Genomic DNA, 19,680 nt, shown 5'->3' with positions numbered 1-19,680 from the left:
AAAAATAAAAAAAATAAAAAAATACATAAATACATTAATAAAGAAACTTAAATTATATTAGACAGGCAGGAAGTGAACAAATGTAAGATTAAGATATGCCTTTATTCGTCCCTCAGTGGGGAAATTTGTAAACAGTTACTGATTGTAAAAGTACCAGATGGAGGGGTAGGATTTAATAAGCTTTGCTTCTTCCTACTCCTTTTGGACATGTGGAACTGGGAACTGATTATGTGATGCATTCAATTGTAATCTGATGCATGTTCAAATGAAATAAAACCATTACCATTACAAATGTATTACTCACATGGACAAAGTTGGGAGTAAGTCAGCGTTGATGCACTACACTACTGATGATGTCATACAACTTTATGTCAAAAAAAATCCCAACAATCCCTTTAAAATGTATAGCATTTCAAGTAAATATAAAGAAATTCTAAAAAAAACACCTTATTACAGTGATTGTGTGTCTTTGTGTGTGTGTGTGTGTGTGTGTGTGTACACACTTGGCACACTGCCTGACTTTCCCTACTATCTCCTGTGATGAGTTAATCTCACTGGAGGGGAGATTTGTGATAAAGGCATGACTCTTCTTCTGTTTAACGCCCGCCAGAGGCTGGAACCAATTAGAAAGTTCTCCAAGCAGCAAAGAATGCGGCAGGCGCCTTTCAAAAGCAATGTCTTGCCCCCACACACAATATTCTCCTGCCTTTGCGTCCCAAAACTGTGTTGTCAAGCGGTGTAAAAATACACCCGAGCATATAACAGCTTTTCTTTGTGAATATAAACAAACTTGTTTTCTTTCTCTTTTCTGCTCCAGTTTTGTAAATTCCCGTATCTGATCTGACCTTGAAGGCTAAATCTGTTGCTACTGATTTTTCTCAAGGCAGATTCTCACACGTGTGGATTCACTAACCTAAATATTCCTTGCCCACTCTATTATGGTAATGGTAATGCTAATGCTAATGCTAATGCTAATGCTAATGGTTTGATTTCATTTGGACATGCATCAGATTACAATTGAATGCATCACATAATCAGTTCCCAGTTACTGATTGGTACTTTTACATCAGTAACTGTTACATTTGTTCACTTCCTGCTTTCCTAATATAGTTTTTTTATTTTATTTTTATTTTTATTTTATTATTATTTTTTTCTCCTGTACCGAAGTACTGGGTGATATGAGCATCCAATGCCATAATGGGTACCATAGTAAGTGTCAATATAGTGATATATATAGCACATCATGACTGGTTCAAGACTCTTTATCCTTGTATTTAGCAAATTTATTTTATTTATTAATTTATTTTATAAAATTGTATTAATTTTTTTTTTCGTTTTTAATTTTTTTAAAATATTTTTTATTTTGTTTCCCGTATCAAAATAGGAGGTGATATGAGCATCCAATGCCATAATGGGTACCATAGTGCGTGTCAATATAGTGATATATATAGCACATCATGACTGGTTCAAGGCTCTTTATCCTTGTATTTAGCAAATTTATTTTATTTATTAATTTATTTTATAAAATTGTATTAATTTTTTTTTAGTTTTTAAAAAATGTTTATAATTTTTTGTTTTGTTTCAAGTGTTTCAAATGTACTTCTTCCCTGAGATCATATTTCTCCTCTCTTGTAGAGAAGTATTGGATGACATTTTTAGCTAATTGCTTATTTTTAGCCTTATGCATTATTTCAGCTGTTTGAAGATTATTAGGGATCCAATACCGTAGCTGCATTAAAAAACATCATAATGATTATCGGTATAATACAGCGTTTGATGACATTATCAGAGAAGAATTAATGAACTCTGCCAAGGACGTGTGATTTTATTTGTGTTTGTGCCAGCAGGAGTTCATAAAAACTAACGAACAGATTGTGATCAAATGTAGTGGTGCGTTAGATGACACGAGGAAGCTTTTTATTTGTTTGGTTTATGCAAAAACCACTCAAGTGGGCAGGACCAACCCATTCAATTTGAGGGCAGGTTTCTCCCCCAATTAACATAGAGTGATATTATTGTCAGTTTCTTTAGCTTTTTAACCAACATGAACCCAAAAGCACATAGAAATTATGGATTATGACTTCAGTAATCTCTCGCCACTTCCCGCTTTGCTTGTTTTTTCAAAAATATATTAGTAAATCATGCCGTTTTATTGTTGACTATGACCTAATATTACTAAAAAATATGAATAATTAGGCAATTTTCATGTATATTTCACCTAAATTAACAATTTTCAAGCATTAAAATGGTTAAATTAACTAAAATACAAATATAAGGCATTCAGATGACACATTCAAAGATGTTGCGATTATATGTAGTATTCTACACTGGTCACTAGGTGTCAGTAATGTCACTGTATTGTTTGGTGAGACGGAAGCACCAAATTTGATCATCGGAACAACAGGCTTTTATTGCAGGTTTGAATTATCTCACAACAGGCACAATAATCCCAAATAAAAACGTGGTATCATTTCTGAACCCCGACGTCACTTCCTGTCCCCTCTCCACTCAGCCCGTCCTTTTTTATGTCTTAAATGGTTTCTTTTCTTTTGTTGTGTCCACTATATTGAGTAACACGAGCGTAAATGTGACTATAGGGGTGTTATTTCATGTCTAGAGAGCTCTAATAATGTTAAAACCTATATTGTTGTGTCCACTATATTGAGTAACACGAGCGTAAATGTGACTATAGGGGTGTTATTTCATGTCTAGAGAGCTCTAATAATGTTAAAACCTATATTGTTGTGTCCACTATATTGAGTAATACGAGCGCAAATGTGACTATAGGGGTGTTATTTCACGTCTAGAGAGCTCTAATAATGTTAAAACCTATATTGTTGTGTCCACTATATTGAGTAATACGAGCGCAAATGTGACTATAGGGGTGTTATTTCACATCTAGAGAGCTCTAATAATGTTAAAACCTATATTGTTGTGTCCACTATATTGAGTAATACGAATGCAAATGTGACTATAGGGGTGTTATTTCATGTCTAGAGAGCTCTAATAATGTTAAAACCTATATTGTTGTGTCCACTATATTGAGTAATACGAGCGCAAATGTGACTCTAGGGGTGTTATTTCATGTCTAGAGAGCTCTAATAATGTTAAAACCTATATTGTTGTGTCCACTATATTGAGTATTACGAGCGCAAATGTGACTATAGGGGTGTTATTTCATGTCTAGAGAGCTCTAATAATGTTACAACCTATATTGTTGTGTCCACTATATTGAGTAATACGAGCGCAAATGTGACTATAGGGGTGTTATTTCATGTCTAGAGAGCTCTAATCATGTTAAAACCTATATTGTTGTGTCCACTATATTGAGTAATATGAGCGCAAATGTGACTATAGGGGTGTTATTTCATGTCTAGAGAGCTCTAATCATGTTAAAACCTATATTTAGAAGGTTGCTTTAACTATGAAAACATTTTTAAATAAGGACTCGTATTTTGCGGAAATTCACTTATCACTGCCAGGTCTGGAACCAATTACACGGTGATAAATGAGTGATTACTGTAAATAGTAATAATAAATGGCAACACAATAAAAACTGAGCCATGTTTGGAAAAAACAATGTAAATTGTAAATACAAATATAATAATTTAAAATAACAATAATAATACATTTATTAAAATAACTAATTTATCTTATATTAATTGATTTTACATTTTTTTTACATTTAATTATACATTTTAATTAATTATACATTTTACAAATAAAATAAATTAAAATAGTAATATCATACTAGCAATGACAATTATGCTACCACTGTTATTAACACAACTATAAATAACATAAAACCAACTGCCAAAAAGAAAAAAGAACATGCAGCAATAACTAAAAGAAGGTGTCTAGTGTGTATTATAATAATAATAATAATAATACATTTTATTTATATTGCACTTTACATTACAGAAATTTCAAAGTGCTACAAAGAAAGCATAAAACCTACAGTGAAGCAATAAAACAACACAACAAAAGGTATATGTATATTAAAAAAAAATTAATATTATCTTCCCAGCCAATCATACACGATCACCCCAGACGCATGTCAACACTCGCTGCTGTTTTGTAACGTCGCCTCTCTCACTAATCGCACCTTTAATTTCATCAAAAGGGAAAAGTAAATTACAGCGAGTGTAAATTGGCTTGGGTTTCATCTTGTGCATTTAATTTGGATTGTTTGCTTTGATTGCGTCTTTTGGGTGGCAGAACCCCCCCACGGCCCACCCCCGTCCCATCCCCGGAGGGAAGAAAGCAATTAAAATACTGAACTCCCGCCACCGCCATTACTTATTGTCAGCATCGAGACTTAAAAAGACATCCTTGATGGCAAAAAAGAAAGTCGGTGTTAAGTCAATTAGGCTTCTGAGCATGTGCGGGGCCCCTCCCCTTACCCGGCCACCCTCTGATGATGACTGTTTAGCGGGGGCCCATATGATGCCCACATGTGACCGCCCCAGCCCTGGAGACCGATACCATCTGTTTGGGTCTTACGCCCCCTCCCCTCCTCCTCTGGAGCGTTGTCTCTTCATTTGCTACCTCTTTGTCTTACCCCTGAGAGGGGGGGGGGGCTAAAGGGTGGGAGTGGGGGCCCCTAAAGGATACAGCATCCATGGAGCTTGCCTACGGAAGTGACGCTTCCAGGGCACATTTTCCGCTTGCATGAGCCTCCGGCTGCGGCCTTGGGGCAGGCTGGGGTTCAGGGTGGGGCATGAAAGGAGGGGTGGTCGTCTGGCTGCATGTTTTGTTTTAGTCTTTTGGAAGAGATGCTGAGGCTGAGGCTTGAGCGGGAGATGCACATCACATCCTCTGTGGATCACATGTAAGTCAGGCTAACTTTGCGTTTTGGCTCGTGAATTCAAAGGTTTTTTGTGTTTCTGTAGTTCTGCTTAGTTGGGAATGCGATGCTGGGATTTTGGGGCCTGCTTGGCATCATGTGGACTTGGACCCCTGCGGGACAGTGCAAAGGCCTTGACTCGACACAAGCTTTGTTGTTAGCTAGGAGATGTCGGGGTTCTCCTCCATTTAGGGATCAAATATTCCCCTTTTAGCGGGGAGAACATGCAAACTCCACACAGAGATGGCCGAGGGTGGAATTGAACCCTGGTCCCCTTGCTGTGAGGTCTACGCGCTAACCACTCCGACGCCATGCAGCCCCTATGGTAGAATTGTGTTACAGCTAACTACGTGCTACATAAGTGGAATAAAACTGATGGGCAAACTGAAAGACAAATTAGATGTAGTATTCTAAAACTGCTAAAAAAAAAAATCCTGTGCAATAACCGTGCAATAAACAAGTGCAATAAACCGTGAAATACATGTGAATTGGTCAACATGTATACTGTATACTTTAGCTGTATATACAGTACGGTGTATAACTAGCTGATTTGTATTACCCTGTTTTTGCACTTCATTTGCTCTTGTACTGCAAACCTGAAATGTCCCCTTGTGGTACTACTAATTATGTCATATCTTATCTTAATGGCAACTGTATGTCCTGGCAGTCATCCTGTAGCCTGCGTAATGTGGTGTAAACAAAGAATAATAGGAATGAAAGGTGACTATAGGGGTGTTATTTTATGTCTATGGAGCTCTAATAACATTAAAACCTGTCTTTAAAAAGTCATAAACTGGTTTTCTGTGCTGTAACTGTGAGAATATTTAATTTAGTAATATTGATTTCTACTTTGTGGCAAGCTCGCCGAATCCTTTCCTATCTCAGTTCCGATTCAACCCACATGGATCAAAGTTCATGTACTTTTTAGTTATATTAAAAAAAAATCATATTTCATCCTCTTTGCTTCTTATCAGCTCCTTTTTCTTCCAGTCGTCGTGCGCCAACTGGCAAGCGGAGCATTTGCTCCAGGCTGCAAATGGCCTTATTTAAGCAGCTATGAATATTCATTTGTTTTCAACATTATAAGTACTTTGACAGCCATGTTACATATTGATTAAGGACTATTTGTACAGCACAGCACGGCTATTTTTCCAGACTTATATAAGCTTATATAAATAAAAGATGGAATTGTTTCTGTCAGCGTCGCAACCTCTGGACTTGATTAGGAGTGGGAATATGAGGCGGATCGAGTTGGAAGGAAAACTATTTCTTCTTTGTCAAGAGTTGCTGTAATGTGACAGTCAATGTCAAATACTTGGTTGTGTAGAGCAGTGATTTTCAACCACTGAAATAACACCCCTATAGTCACATTTGCATTCGTATTACTCAATATAGTGGACACAACAATATAGGTTTTAACATTATTAGAGCTCTCTAGACATGAAATAACACCCCTATAGTCACATTTGCGCTCATATTACTCAATATAGTGGACACAACAATATAGGTTTTAACATTATTAGAGCTCTCTAGACATGAAATAACACCCCTATAGTCACATTTGCGCTCGTATTACTCAATATAGTGGACACAACAATATAGGTTTTAACATTATTAGAGCTCTCTAGACATGAAATAACACCCCTATAGTCACATTTGCGCTCGTATTACTCAATATAGTGGACACAACAATATAGGTTTTAACATTATTAGAGCTCTCTAGACATGAAATAACACCCCTATAGTCACATTTGCGCTCGTATTACTCAATATAATGGACACAACAATATAGGTTTTAACATTATTAGAGCTCTCTAGACATGAAATAACACCCCTATAGTCACATTTGCGCTCGTATTACTCAATATAGTGGACACAACAATATAGGTTTTAACATTATTAGAGCTCTCTAGACATGAAATAACACCCCTATAGTCACATTTGCGCTTGTATTACTCAATATAATAGACACAACAATATAGGTTTTAACATTATTAGAGCTCTCTAGACATGAAATAACACCCCTATAGTCACATTTGCGCTCGTAGTACTCAATATAGTGGACACAACAATATAGGTTTTAACATTATTAGAGCTCTCTAGACATGAAATAACACCCCTATAGTCACATTTGCGCTCGTATTACTCAATATAGTGGACACAACAATATAGGTTTTAACATTATTAGAGCTCTCTAGACATGAAATAACACCCCTATAGTCACATTTGCGCTCGTATTACTCAATATAGTGGACACAACAATATAGGTTTTAACATTATTAGAGCTCTTGATACATGAAATAACACCCCTATAGTCACATTTGCACTCGTATTACTCAATATAGTGGACACAACAATATAGGTTTTAACATTATTAGAGCTCCAAAGACATAAAATAACACCCCTATAGTCACATTTGCATTCGTAGTACTCAATATAGTGGACACAACAATATAGGTTTTAACATTATTAGAGCTCTCTAGACATGAAATAACACCCCTATAGTCACATTTGCATTCGTATTACTCAATATAGTGGACACAACAATATAGGTTTTAACATTATTAGAGCTCTCTAGACATGAAATAACACCCCTATAGTCACATTTGCGCTCGTATTACTCAATATAGTGGAGACAACAATATAGGTTTTAACATTATTAGAGCTCTCTAGACATGAAATAACACCCCTATAGTCACATTTGCGCTCGTATTACTCAATATAGTGGACACAACAATATAGGTTTTAACATTATTAGAGCTCTCTAGACATGAAATAACACCCCTATAGTCACATTTGCGCTCGTATTACTCAATATAATAGACACAACAATATAGGTTTTAACATTATTAGAGCTCTCTAGACATGAAATAACACCCCTATAGTCACATTTGCGCTCGTATTACTCAATATAGTGGACACAACAATATAGGTTTTAACATTATTAGAGCTCTCTAGACATGAAATAACACCCCTATAGTCACATTTGCGCTCGTATTACTCAATATAGTGGACACAACAATATAGGTTTTAACATTATTAGAGCTCTCTAGACATGAAATAACACCCCTATAGTCACATTTGCGCTCGTATTACTCAATATAGTGGACACAACAATATAGGTTTTAACATTATTAGAGCTCTCTAGACATGAAATAACACCCCTATAGTCACATTTGCGCTTGTATTACTCAATATAATAGACACAACAATATAGGTTTTAACATTATTAGAGCTCTCTAGACATGAAATAACACCCCTATAGTCACATTTGCATTCGTATTACTCAATATAGTGGACACAACAATATAGGTTTTAACATTATTAGAGCTCTCGAGACATGAAATAACACCCCTATAGTCACATTTGCATTTGTATTACTCAATATAGTGGACACAACAATATAGGTTTTAACATTATTAGAGCTCTCTAGACATGAAATAACACCCCTATAGTCACATTTGCGCTCGTATTACTCAATATAGTGGACACAACAATATAGGTTTTAACATTATTAGAGCTCCGAAGACATAAAATAACACCCCTATAGTCACATTTCATTCTTATTATTATTTGTTTACACCACATTGTGCAGGCTACAGGATGACTGCCAGGACATACAGAAAAGACAAGGTGTAGAGTATATCATATTTGTGTTGGTTTGGACTTTTAATAATTGCTGCCTGCGCAGCAAGAGAAAGCTCTCGCGCCAATCTGGCGATAGGACGGCTTGGTGTGTTTCCAGGCGGTGAAGTTGGGACTTCTAATATTTTAGTCAAAAGTGGGACCTAACTTTGGGTTGACCCCGGACTCGGCAAGGCGTATTGACCTCACCAGATCCGCCCCCCCCCATTTCCCATCCCCCCCCCGGATTCAAATGTCAGCGTGGTCCAAATATAAATGTCAGCTGTTTTATTACACTTTATTGCACCAAGATGAATCTGACAATGAGACTCACGGTGGCGCGGTGAAGTCATTACTTCCCAGACAATTTATGGATGTTTATAGCTGCGGGGCGGGAGCGCTGACACTTTCAAGTCGATTTCCTGCCTGTAAATTATCACAGGGATGACACCAATGAGAAGTGACGAATGTGAATGGGGGTGTTTTACATAAGGAGGTGACAGGGGTGTTTGTGTAGGATAAAATTAGGAGAAGCGTCAACCACCGTAGCGCTTTGGCATTTCCATTATGAAAGGGCCCGAAATATCCGGCCCACTTTTCAATATCTTTTCATTGCGTTGGAGTCGGACGGTACTGCTGCACTTGTTACATGATGCATGAAAGACCAGGTCACTTCAGGACACTGCTGGGTGTGAGTGACAGGGAGAAAAAGCTCTGACTTTTTCCAATTTGCATGTTCTACCTGTGCATGTGTGGGTTTTCTGGTTTCCTCCCACATTCCAAAAGCATTTTCTACCGCTTTTCCTTTAGGCGAGAGGCGGGGTACACCCTGGACTGGTGGCCAGCCAATCACAGGGCACATATAGACAAACAACCATTCACACTCACATTCATACCTATGGACAATTTGGAGTGGCTAATTAACCTAGCATGTTTTTGGAATGTGGGAGGAAACCGGAGTACCCAGAGAAAAGCCACGCATGCACGATGAGAACATGCAAACTCCACACAGAGTTGGCCGAGGGTGGAATTGAACTCGGGTCACCTCGCTGTGAGGTCTGCGCGCTAACCACTCGACCGCCGTGCAGCCGAGAACCCGTTCATTACCTTCTAAATACATTTTTGAAACATTATTAGAGTCCTCTAGACCTTAAATAACACCCCTACAGTCACCTTTACACTCACTCATTCATTTTCTACCGCTTGAATGTGAGTGTGAGTGTGAATGGTTGTTTGTCTATATATGTGCCCTGTGATTGGCTGGCCACCAGTCCAGGGTGTACCCCGCCTTTTGCCTCGAAGACAGCTGGGATAGGCTCCAGCACCCCCCCTGCGACACTCGTGAGGATAAGCGATAGAAAATGAATGAATGAACGGACATTATTAGAGCCCTCTAGACATAAAATAACACCCCTATAGTCACCTCCAGTTGAATCGGAGAGGAGGTTTTTTTTAATAAAAATTAAAATACAGGGAAAATATAGAAAACGGGAGGACGCCAGCAAAAAAAAAAAAGACGCTACTACAACTTTAAGGCCTTCTTTGCACATACACACTCACATAGCACAATCAAAGTTGCACAACACTGATACCGGCAGACACATAATAGATGCATTGTTCTACACATACTTACTTTTTCTTTAAGAGGGGCGTGACAACTTATTTTCCGATGATCTGATCATGGAGTTCTTAAGAACAAGGTGTCCCATCTACAGGATGGGAAGCGGATGCTTGGGTTGCAGCGTTCCGCTTAAAAATCCCCAAACGTCCAAAGACGTTTAAGGAGTCGGATCACCAGGGCGCCTTGTCTTCATTCATTCATTGTTTTTTTCCGGCAGAGGAGTTTAGCTGCGGTCACCGGGAGCGGAATGACCCTCTTCAAGTATTAAAAGCGTCTCAACAAACGTCGGGATTAGCCGGAGGATGCCGCAGGGAGTCGGCCGGTGACGGACAGCGGTGGGGGGCTGGGGGGTTCGGATTGAGAAACAAACAAGCGGCCGTGACGGAGCTGAAGGTTGCGCCAGTGAAAAGATCAGAGTGGCATTTGGCTCCGGCGCCGGGATGCGTTTGCGGTCTGGTTACAATACCATGGCAACGGATGCTTTATACACTCCCCTCTCGGGGCCCCCCTGCCGAGTGTCCAGACTAGACGCTGAATTATTTAAAAAGACATTTTTACTCACTTGTGGCTACTTAGTGCGTAGAAGCCAATTAGGAATGCTATTAAAACAGGCTCAGCTGTGTGCCCATCCGGCCCAGAATTCCCATTCATCATGCAGGGTCCGTGCCTCCTCCTCCTCGTCAGCACGTGTGATTGACAGCCTCCCACAGGAAGGAGGTGCTGTGATTTTCTCATGGGGCAAAGTTAATGATCCCAACCAAGAAAATAATAGCAAAAAAAAAAAACATCACGTTGAAGCATTTGGAGCGGCCCGGGCTTCCTTGAGAGAGGATTAGCGACTGAGGAGCCATTTTTTTTTTTTTTTGGGAGGTAGAGCTGAGACTGAGGACGCAGTTTAGACTGAGCTTAGACGAGGAAAACTGGTGTTTTGTGAGAGGAAATCTTCCTTTTCTGTGCTCACTTTGGACAGGCTGCATGGCGGAGAGGTAAGATTCTTTTTTTTTTTTTTTTCAAAATGAGTGTCACCTTAAAGTTTGTCATAAAAAACGGAAATGCATTCACCTTTTTTTTCCGCTCCCCGCTGCCATGATGATCACGCCTGCGTGTTATCAAACATTCCTGACAATCTCGCTTGTTTTCAGTGCACTCACATGTATTTTCATACTTACTCCAACCCCCGCAGGCTACGTCGGGGGTTTTTATTACACATCATTCGCCGTGCGCTGATGCTGTAGGCTGACATGACAAGGTCAAGCCCGACTTGTTCCATCCGATAACTGCAAACGTTACACACAAAGTGAGAAGGAACGTGATTGTGTATGGGCTCCAAGCCAGATACAGATATTTATCTCTCATTTCTGTCAATGTAATACTACTTTTTTGCCTTTTAAATTTATGACTTTATTCTCTTAAATTTTTCTCGTAAATGTACCCCTTTTTTTGTGAATTAAAAAAAAAAAAAAAAATGAGACATCATATTTACACTCAGCTGCACGGCGGTCGAGTGGTTTGCGCGCAGACCTCACAGCTAGGAGACTCGAGTTCAACTTAAGTTTCTCATGGTAAATTTTTCTCGTAAATGTACCCTTTTTTTTCGTAAATGTACAACTTGTTTTCCCATAAATGGACAAAATTATTCTTGTATTTTTTTTACTTTATTCTCTTAAATTTTTCTCGTAAATGTACAACTTGTTTTCCCATAAATGGACGAAATTATTCTCGTACATTTTTGACTTTATTCTCAAAATTTCATTATTTTTTTAGGGATGTCCGAAATTGTCCGACTGCGACTAAATGGTGACTAAAATATGAGACATCATATTTACACTCAGCTGCACGGCGGTCGAGTGGTTTGCGCGCAGACCTCACAGCTAGGAGACTTGAGTTCAACTTGAGTTTTTCATGGTAAATTTTCGACACTATTGCCGTAATCTCAAATTGGCTATAAAAAGGGGACATGAAAAGGTAATATGATTTTTTTCTCATATATTTATGACTAATTTCTGTCAATGTATACTACTACATTTTTGCCTCTTAAATTTATTACTTCAATCTCTTAAATTTTTCTCATAAATGTACAGCTTGTTTTTCCATAAATGGATGAAATTATTCTTGTAAATTTTTGACTTTATTCTCAAAATTTCATTATTTTTTAGGGATGTCCGAAATTGTCCGACTGCGACTAAATGGTGACTAAAATATGAGACATCATATTTACACTCAGCTGCACGGCGGTCGAGTGGTTTGCGCGCAGACCTCACAGCTAGGAGACTCGAGTTCAACTTAAGTTTTTCATGGTAAATTTTCGACACTATTGCCGTAATCTCAAATTGGCTATAAAAAGGGGACATGAAAAAGTAATATGACTTTTTCTCATATATTTATGACTAATTTCTGTCAATGTACTACAAAATTTTTGCCTCCTAAATTTATTACTTTATTCTCTTAAATTTTTCTCGTAAATGTACCCCTTTTTTTTTGTAAATTTACAACTTGTTTTCCCATAAATGGACAAAATTATTCTCGTAAATTTATGACTTTATTCTCTTAATTTTTTCTCGTAAATGTACAGCTTGTTTTTCCATAAGTGGATGAAATTTTTCTTGTAAATTTTTGACTTTATTCTCAAAATCTCATTGTTTTTTAGGGATGTCCGATATTGTCCGACTGCGACTAAATGGTGACTAAAATATGAGACATCATATTTACACTCAGCTGCACGGCGGTCGAGTGGTTTGCGCGCAGACCTCACAATGTACTACTCCTTTTTTGCCTCAATTTATGACTTTATTCTCTTAAATTTGCTACTTTTTTCTTGTAACTGTACCGCTTTTTTTGTGTAAATTTATTACTTGTTTTCCCATAAATGGTCGAAATTATTCTCGTAATTTTTGACTTTATTCTCAAAATCTCAGTATTTTTTTTAACAATGTCCGATATTGTTTTTTTTTTTTTTTTTGCTGATATTGTCAACTGTCAATTTCCGATCCCGATATCAGCTGATACCGATATGTGTAACATGACATATCACCTGGGGTGGAATATAATAATTTAATATCGGTTTTCATGATCGGGAAAAAAAATCTGATACCGACTGATATCACATTTTTTTTACAGATTTTTTTTCCAATGTGTACTCTAGTATTATATATATTTCATTCATTCATTTTCTTACCACTTATCCCAGCTGTCTTCGGGTGGAGAGGCGGGGTACACCCTGGACTGGTGGCCAGCCAATCACAGGGCACATATAGACAAACAACCATTCACACTCACATTCATACCTATGGACAATTTGGAGTCTCCAAACTTGTAGCGCTAATCTCAGTGCCAGTTGTGTTTACGTTGGGTTGATGTTGATATTCAAACTACGCCACGTGCTCATTGAGGCCTGTTCACATGAGGATTTAGCCGCCAATCAAACTGTATTACGTCTCGTTACGTTAATGATTTTCCAGCCACGTGAGCGCACCGCAGTGTGTCTTCTTATTGGCTTCCTATTGATTTGAAAATAGAGACCCCGCCCCCTGACCGATGTCAGCCGGCTGCAGCTTCCTTTGACCTTCCACTGGATTAAGCGTATAGATTGTTGATGGTTGGATGGATGGATGGGTCAATAAGGCTGTTGGTCTTACTGCTAGGTTACCAATACTGATGATTACAGCATCAATCTATACTGTAATATTAATCATATTAATGCCGTTTTATGGAAATGCAACTTGATTAGAGTTGCACGGTGGTTGAGTGGTTAGCGCGCAGACCTCACAGCTAGGAGACCAGGGTTCAATTCCACCCTCGGCCATCTCTGTGTGGAGTTTGCATGTTCTCCTCGTGCATGCGTGGGTTTTCTCCTTTTGGATTATTATTATGTTATTATTATTATTATTGCGCTTAATGTGAGATAATTCAAGCCTGCAATAAAATCCTGTTGTTTTGGTGAGTGCTTGGATGCACGGAATATGCACACTGAATGCATTACATTTGTGTTTTAGTTCATGGAACCATTTTTATGTTTGAAAATGCTCAATTTAGGCAAAAAATAAAAATGTGCTTAATTATGCATCTATGCTGCGCACGCTGGTGCCCCTCCCCCTGTCTCTTACTCGTCCAATCAGCAGTCAGAACTCGATACAGTTGCATTCACAGACTTGTAGTGAGTCAGATTTTTTAAAACTCTTTTTTAAAAAAAATGACAGAGCCGCAAAGATTGTCGTTAGTGGCTTCAAGACCATGGGCTAAATAATAACTTTATAATTATAATAATTTTATTATATAATATATATTTATTTATATTATTATTATTATATTATTTTTATAATTATGATATCATTATAATTATAATAATTATTATACCCATAATAACTTTATAATTATAAGAATTATATTATATATTATATTATTATTTATAATTATTATATGATTATAACTATAATAATTATTATATATAATATAATATATAATAAAATAATTTATAATAATATATAATATATAATATAATTAATATAATTATAATTATAAAGTTACTATTTAACCCATGGTTCTGAAGCCATATTATTATATATAATAATTATTATAATTATAATTATATAATAATTATAAATAATAATAATAATAATACAAAAGTCATATTTTATACAGGATTAGACACTATATTAGATAGTGTGGAAAAAACATCAAATATGAACATAAAAACTAACACATGACGATGTTAGTGTACTATATACAATGATAAAATACTCCAAACCCGAGTACCATACTCTCCAACTGCAATAATCAGTAAGTCATCATAACTAAATCATAACTACAGTTATAGTGATCGTGTGTCATCATTCAATTCAGACAAATATGCTGCTGATGCATTCAGTGTCCTCGTCTATTAGAATGTTTGTGGAGAGCCGTGGCCTCTTTCCATGCTCTACCCCCCCCCCACTCCACTCCCCCCCACTGCAACAATTTGCAGGCCCGTATGCATGCGTGCCTAAAAAGTGGCTCGATAGAAACGAGAAGAGAGGCCGGGCGGAAAGTTTCGATCCTCCTCCTGCTGGTGTGAGTGGATGAGGAGGAGCAGGCAGGAGCAGGCAGGAGCAGGCAGGAGCAGGCAGGAGCAGGCAGGAGCAGGCAGGAGCAGGCAGGAGCAAGCAGGAGCAGGCAGGAGCAGGCAGGAGCAAGCAGGAGCAGGCAGGAGCGACTGCGGCCAAAGTTCACTCACTGACTCAGTCAGTCAGTCAGTCAGTCAGTCAGTCAGTCACAGCACTGCTTTGTCCGACACTTGAATGCTCTCTTCTTGCTGACTGATGGATGCCATCATGAGGCGGGTAAGTCACTTTGGCGTTTGTGCGTTCGTGTCGTGTCGTGTCGTGTCGTCGCTGGAGAAAACACCAGCTTGAATTTTAACACGGGAGGAAGGCCTTCTTGTGTTTACTGATTCCTTTGTGTTTTCATCGCTCGATTCCCAAAGGGGAGGGATGACTAAGCAGGAAGCCATCAAAAGCACGAGTAGAACTCCTTTCACAGTCAATTCCGCTATTTTGTCGAGGAGGCGTCTATTTAAATAGAACCCGAGCATTCGTTTCCCTTTGGAACGAAACTTGTGCTTCTGTGGTTTCTGTGAGTCATAAAAGTTGTTTTATTGCTTTCAAAGCGATAACACGACCTTTCATCCATTACCTGCTCACCTCATGACCTTGACAATGCCAAAGCGTATGTTTATTATCATGCCGACAGTTGGCCGACAGGTGTTTTTTAGAGCTACAATGTCCATTAGCTGGCTGTGGGTACGAGCGGGACACGGCGGGTTTTGTTTTCATGGTCCGTCCTGCTAATTGGTTACTTATCTGGTTCCTGTAAGGAGGAATGTTTGACATCTTCCCACCAGAGAGTGTCGATCGCCCCTGAGACAAACAGACGTGGAGGTGTCACCATGGTAACACAAGGAGGGCTCTTGAAGGAGTCAATATTATTGAAGAAAAGTTGGATTTTTGCTGTTTTTTTATGATAATGGATAACACTGGAAAATAAAATTATATAAAATGTAGATAAAAATATTTTATGTATAAAAGTATATATATAAAATATTTCAAAATAATTTTTATATAAAAATATATAATTCTAAAAATATAATAATATAAAATTAAATTTAAAAAAAATCTGTATTCAAATATTTTTAATATATAATTTTTTTTAATCTTGCTTTTTCATGAAAAAAGTACATTTCAGCTAATTTTTGCAGTATTTTTAAACATACAAATGAAGAAAAAAATATAAATATAAGGCATTCAAAGGATGCATTCAAAGATGTTAATGAAATGTAATATTCTACATTGGTCACTAGGTGTCAGTAGTGTTACTGTTACGGTTCAGACTCGAGTGCCAGAACAACATACTTTTATTGCAGGTTATCGCACACCAGACACAATAGTCCCTAAGAAAAATCCCTAATAACCATTGAAGTCGGAACACACGTCAGGCCAAAACTCAACTCCGAACCCCGACGTCATTCAACTTCCTGTCCTCTCCCCACACAGCCCCATCTATCACCGGGACACATTATATTATTATTACATATTGGATAATACCAGTGTAAACATGACCATATAGGGGTGTTATTTCCTGTGAAGGGCTCTAATGATGTTAAAAGGTCATAAAACGTATTTTTAATGCTCGAACTACACAAATATTCTATTTAGAAATAAGGAATCATACTTGCAGGTCTGGAACCAATAATAAAAAAAAAGATTACTGTGTAGGAAATCATAGCAAACGAGACATGGAATAATAATAATAATAATAATCTGTTCTGAGACACATATTTTGTTCTCTCAGTAAATAGGTAGGTAGGTAGCTAGATATATTTTTTATTTTATTCATCATTTGAATAGCAACAATAATAATTTGAAGGTGTGATCTTCAGCATTCAGAAAATGCTCCAGCAATTGCAGTAATAAAATCAGCCACACGGTGGTGCGCTTTGACTGTCGCCCAAAATAAACTGCTTTTGCATGCAGTTTGGCTTCTGTAAATGACTAGTCTGCTTTCAAGAGCAACATTATCATTGTTGTTGTGTTTGAAGTGGCTGGTTGTTGTTTTTTTTTTTAAACCTATATTTTCTTGTGTGTGTTTGTCAAAACAACAACGACAAAAGTCCCCTCTTGGTTTTGGAAAGGTCTTGGTGTTTTCCTTCACCGTTGGCACGTGCCAAGCCACACACAGGAAATGAGAGTTTGCAGCTGACCTCAACAACACAGTGAGAAAGCAGGAAGAATAATAGAAAGCAGCGTTGTCCAAAATCATCTCCGGAATGAAATTCTTGTATGGAACAGATCCTTTGATGGCCAGATCTGCACCAAGTGTATTACCTTTTGAATCATTCTTGGAACTAAAAACATGAACATATAACTTCAGTCACATTCGGCAAGTGGTGCACGTGAAATAAATCCCCAAATGCACCTTTATCCAGATCTGCACCATTTTCCTTGACCTTCATCTTAACCTTTAACAACCATGTTGTGGTAGTTCGTTAAGTAGGCGTTGAGCCTCTTATGTTTCATTTTGTGATTGGTGGAGGTAGAAATGTTTTGATCACCACCTTTATCACCACCTTTATCCAGTCATATCTCCTCGTACTTCGGTACAGGACTAAAAAATTTAAAAATAAAAAAACCTTAAACCATATTAGGAAAGCAGGAAGTGAACAAATGTAACAGTTACTGATTGTAAAAGTACCAGATGGAAGGGTAGGATTTAATAAGCTTTGCTTCTTCCTACTCCTTTTGGACATGTGGAACTGTTTTATATTTTTTAATTAAAAAAATTAAAAATTAAAAAAAAAACAAAAAACCCTTAAACCATATTTGGAAAGCAGGAAGTGAACAAATGTAACAGTTACTGATTATAAAAGTACCAGATGGAGGGGTAGGATTTAATAAGCTGTGCTTCTTCCTACTCCTTTTGGACATGTAGAACTGTGTTTTAAATTAAAAAAAATAAAATTCAAAATCAATAAAATTCAAAAAAATAAAAAAAAACAAAAAAAAACCATATACCATATTCGGAAAGCAGGAAGTGAACAAATGTAACAGTTACTGATTGTAAAAGTACCAGATGGAGGGGTAGGATTTAATAAGCTTTGCTTCTTCCTACTACTTTTGGACATGTGGAACTGTTTTTTAAATTAAAAATGTTAAAATTAAAAAAATTAAAAATTCATAAAATTTAACAAATTTAAAAATTAAAAATAAAAGCCTTAAACCATATTCGGAAAGCAGGAAGTGAACAAATGTAACAGTTACTGATTGTAAAAGTAGGATGGAGGGGTAGGACTTAATAAGCTTTGCTTCTTCCTACTCCTTTTGGACATGTGGAACTGTGAACTGATTATGGGATGCATTCAATTGTAATCTGATGCATGTTCAAATGAAATTAAACCATTACCATTACCATTACCATTACCATTACCAGTTGTGCACCAACCTGTATTGGCTGCCATATGTAATGACAACAAAAGACAATTGCGACCTCATGTCTCATTTTGTTGTTAGTGGAAGTCGTAAATCTCTGCTATGCACCTATATCCAGATCTGCACCAACATTTATTGACTAAATCTCCAGCTGCTGCTGCGCACAAAGCGATGAAAGGACGCAGCACCGGAAGCAGGAAGCACGCATCTTAATCTCAGATCAGGTAGATTGTGTCTGTCTAATCAAGCGCTTTGCTGGGCTAAAGCCGTAAATCACATTACAGGCCTGAGTGGGCTGCAGCCGAGCACGGCGGCTTCAGAGGAGCACCAGCAGGCCTCCGTCGGACGTCGGACGTCGGTCACGGTTGCGTTGCGCAGACACGATCAGAGATAATGCCATTAGGTGTCTTCCTCCAGGAAAGGAAAGGAAACAAGGAGCAATCAGCATCTCCTCGGGTCTGCGCTTTGCGGCCGTCATTAAGGCTGATAAAAGGCCGTAGCCAAACGGATTAGGAAGTGTTTGAGCGGGAAATTGTCTTCCTATCTTTGACATTGTCGTCGTTTCATCTCTAAACGAGCCATTACTTGCTAATCAAATCAAGCTGCGAGTGATAAGTTCATTTCTTTGACAGTTTTTTTTTTCTCCAGGAGAAACTCAAGTGAGTCGTACAACGTCTCACTCTTAGCATCACACGTCAACAGACTTAAGGGGTCGGAACATTTTTAGCTAAGAGAGCCATGAAGGTTGTCGTGTCTTTGGGTCAAAGACATTCAAATGTTAAACCGTTAAAATGAAAGTAATAAATAGCTAAAAGTTCTAATAAATATTGTTAAAAAACGCTAAGGTTAAAAAGTTTACAGAGTGAGACATCTTCTCGAGAAAGTGTCATTTTGGGCCACTAGAGAGTGAGTGCTCTCGCATATAGACAAGCTTTGTTGTGTTTTCTTGGTGAAAAGCACGAAAAGAAACTGGAAAACCTCATAAACATAATTCATATGTTTCATAAGTTCGTTAAAATGAAAGTAACAAAAAGCTAAAAGTTCTAATAAATATTGTTAAAAACGCTAAGGTTAAAAAGTTTACAAAGTGAGACATCTTTTCTACAAAGTATCTTTTAGGGCCACTAGAGAGT

At 37.7% G+C, this 19,680-nt stretch overlaps 1 protein-coding gene across 3 annotated transcripts in view; it reads left to right on the top strand.

The window, feature by feature from the left end:
• mid1 (midline 1) overlaps positions 1–19,680 on the top strand; it is a 42,166-nt gene that overhangs the window by 4,937 nt on the left and 17,549 nt on the right. Inside the window, exon 1 of one of the 3 annotated variants that reach the window (XM_078795468.1) lies at positions 4,811–4,831. The exons of 1 other annotated variant lie outside the window; for it this stretch is intronic. The gene's annotated coding sequence lies outside the window, so the exon portion shown is untranslated. Of the gene's footprint in view, positions 1–4,810; positions 4,832–15,260; positions 15,407–19,680 lie in introns of those variants that run through there. One more of the 3 variants, XM_058082269.2, reaches the window with a different exon arrangement.

Source organism: Doryrhamphus excisus, linkage group LG12 (genome assembly GCF_037039965.1).
Source record: "Doryrhamphus excisus strain RoL-2023G ecotype Guam linkage group LG12, RoL_Dexc_Guam_v1.1, whole genome shotgun sequence".
Lineage (NCBI taxonomy): Eukaryota > Metazoa > Chordata > Actinopteri > Syngnathiformes > Syngnathidae > Doryrhamphus > Doryrhamphus excisus.
This window is presented reverse-complemented; position numbering and strand designations above follow the sequence as displayed.